This window comes from Nelumbo lutea, chromosome 1 (assembly GCF_056320005.1).
Source record: "Nelumbo lutea isolate HS-2025 chromosome 1, American lotus-T2T, whole genome shotgun sequence".
NCBI classification, from domain to species: Eukaryota; Viridiplantae; Streptophyta; class Magnoliopsida; order Proteales; family Nelumbonaceae; genus Nelumbo; species Nelumbo lutea.
In genome coordinates, this window is record NC_142684.1 from 210790472 (window position 1) to 210793692 (window position 3221).

Sequence of the window (3221 nt, forward strand, 5' to 3'; positions counted from 1 at the left end):
GTAATTGGATAGCAAAGAATGAGAAAGGAAATTCAGATCTGAACTGATACAGATCTGAACTGTAGTTGAGGACTGAACTGATACAGAGCACATTTTAGATTTTGGGTGAACTGAACATTTGCTTTATCCACTTGTAACCAAGCTACATTAGCTAAGGAGGTGTATGTTTGAATTGAATAATTGTGATGCCTCAGTTATTTAATAAAAAATTAACACTTTCCAAGTATTTCTATTAGCATTCAGACCTGTAGCAGGGTTGCTATAGTACAATAGTTAACAGATCTGATTTCAGATTTCTACAAAAGTTGTGTGGACCGAATAACTTGCAATACCAAACATTGCAGACCCGATTTTCAGGTCTTAGCAAGTGTTTGATATGCATCAACTATACAGGTTTGGGCTTCAATTGTAGAGCTTAAAATCCTTAAACCAAGCCTAACTCAGGACTGGTTTTAGTTTATTTCAGGTCCTTTTAATTTATTTTTCAGATCAGATCTGATATCAGCCCTAAAGCTTCACAGATTTGATTCCAACCTTAATGGATGTATATTGTAGTGTATACCAATGAGTGTGTATGAGATATACAACTCAGATCTGAATTATTATTTGTTAATTTTCTCTGGACTAACAATACCAAAGACTTGCAAATCTGAACTCAACTAAATTGGATCTGAATTCAGATGTTGCAATCGATGGATGTAGATAAAGGAACCTTGAATAAGATGTTGATCTGCTTTTAGTTAGCGGTATTTATTTGTTTTAGGATGTAGGTTTGTATATTCCCATACTTCACTATACATTTTCAGTTGTAATAATGTTAGTTATTTTGTGAATATTGGCTTGTTTATTGCCTTGACTTTCGCAGTTTCTGACAAGCAAAGTCGAGCTGGAGGAAATCCTCTACGACCCAGAGATTGAAAGAACTCTCCGTGTCCGACTAAGAGCAGCCAAACAAGTTCAGCAAGAAGCTCAAGAAGCTCAAGAGGCTCAAGAAATGACTGAGCAGAGGACTATGATGGACTATGCCAAACCCACTCTCACTAGAGCTGCCTCCAGCATTATCAGGCCCAATATTGCTGCTAACGACTTTGAGATCAAACTTGCCATCATACAAATGATTCAAAATATGGTGCAATTCTATGGATTGGCCCACGAAGATCCCAATGCACACATTCCTAACTCTTTAGAAATTTGTGACACCTTCAAACGCAATGGGGTAAGTGATGATGCCATTATGTTGAGGTTATTCCCATTTTCTTTGAAGGATAAAGCCAAAGCATTGCTGAATTCATTACCGGCAGGATCAATAGCTACGTGGGATGAAATGGCCAACCGTTTTCTCTCTTAATATTTTCCCCCTTCTAAAACTGCTAAAATGAGGAATGACATCACTAATTTTTTTCAGCAAGAGGGGGAATCTTTATACGAGTCATGGGAACGATACAAGGAGCTGTTAAGGAGAGTTCCTCACCATGGCCTCCCCATTTGGCTGCAAGTGTAGACTTTCTATAATGGTCTTACTGACTCAAATAAGACCATATTAGATGCTGCAGCCGGAGGGTCCATAAATAATAAAACTCCTGAGGTTGCCCATGCACTTATTGAGGAAATGGCAGCCAACAACTATCAATGGCATTCTGAAAGAACTCAAACTAGGAAGCAGCATGGCTTGTATAATGTTGATAATTATACGGCACTATCTGCACAAATAGGAGCACTCAGCAAGAAAATAGATGAAATGCAGATAGCTGCCATGCGTGTGCAGCCTCTTAATTGTGAATTGTGTGGGGGAGGCCACATCAGTACTGAATGCCAAGTTGGCAATCAGTTCAGGCCATCTATTGAACAAGTTGACTATGTCAGCAATTCGTCAAGACAACAGGGTTATCAGAGTCACCATACTTTTCATCTAGGATGGAGGGGACACTCAAACCAGTCCTGGCCAAATCAACATACTTCCAAGCCGTTCCACCAGACTTATCATCAGCCTGAACCAAAGTCCAATTTGGAGAAACTGATGACAAAATTTATAGCAGGTGCAGAAACCAGGTTCCAGAACCTGTTAACCTCAATCAAAAACCTGAAAAACCAAGTTGGGCAATTTGCACAATTAATCTCTTTCAAACTGCCGGGAGCTCTTCCAAGCAACACTGAAGCGAATCCACGAGAGTAGGTGCAAGCTATTACCTTAAGGAATGGAAAAGAGTTGCCCGAGGTAGAAAAGAAGAATTGGGCTGAACCCAAGGCAGAAACAAGCCTTGGGACTGGACAACAGAAGACGGAACAACCAGAAGCACAACAAGGGATGCATCAGCTGCCACAAGTTCCATTCCCTAACAGGTTGAAGCAACAAAAATTGGAAAAAGAATTTGGTAAGTTTCTTGAAATATTTAAAAGTTTACATATTAATATTCCTTTTGCTGATGCTTTAGCCCAGATGCCACATTATGCAAGGTTTTTGAAGGAATTATTGGCAAACAAAAGGAAACTGGGTGATATGGCTACAGTTGCTTTAAATGAGGAATGTTTTGCTATCCTTCTGAACAAACTACCTCAGAAACTCAAAGATCCAGGGAATTTCACTATTCCTTGTACCATTGGCAGTTTAAAAATTGAAAAAGCTTTATGTGACCTGGGAGCTAGCATCAATTTAATGCCATATTCTATCTTCAAGAAATTGGGGTTGAATGAACCCCAACCCACTAGAGTGGCATTACAATTGGTTGATAGATCCATTAGACATCCTAGGGGGATCATAGAAGATGTGTTAGTTAAAGTTGACAAATTCATTTTTCCAGTTGATTTCATTGTGTTAGACATGCAAGAAGATGTGGAGGTCCCGCTTATCCTAGGGAGACCTTTCCTAACTACCGGGAAAGCAATGATTGATGTCTAACAAGGACAACTTAACCTTAAGATACAAGATGAGGAGATAATTTTTAAAATGTCTAATGCTATGAAACATGCACCCTCTAGTGATGATTCTTGTTTTATGATTGATGCCATTGAATTGACAATTGATGAATGCTTCCAGGTAAGTAGAATAACTAATCCTCTTGAACTCTGCCTCCAACAGGGAGAACTTGAAGAAGGAGAAAATGAAGAAATAAACCTCATGATAGCATACCTGAATGATAAGCCTCAATTCAAGGGAAAGGGGTTTATTAAATTAGAGAACTTAGGCAAATTGCCTGGACCATCAGGTAAGCCATCACACCAAA

At 39.1% G+C, this 3221-nt stretch overlaps 1 non-coding gene across 1 annotated transcript; it reads right to left on the reverse strand.

The window, feature by feature from the left end:
• Positions 1 to 1372: 1372 nt before the first annotated feature.
• Positions 1373 to 1479, reverse strand: LOC148880788 (small nucleolar RNA R71). The gene has a single exon (XR_016106173.1). It is a non-coding gene; the product is annotated as a small nucleolar RNA R71 (small nucleolar RNA).
• Positions 1480 to 3221: the final 1742 nt, after the last annotated feature.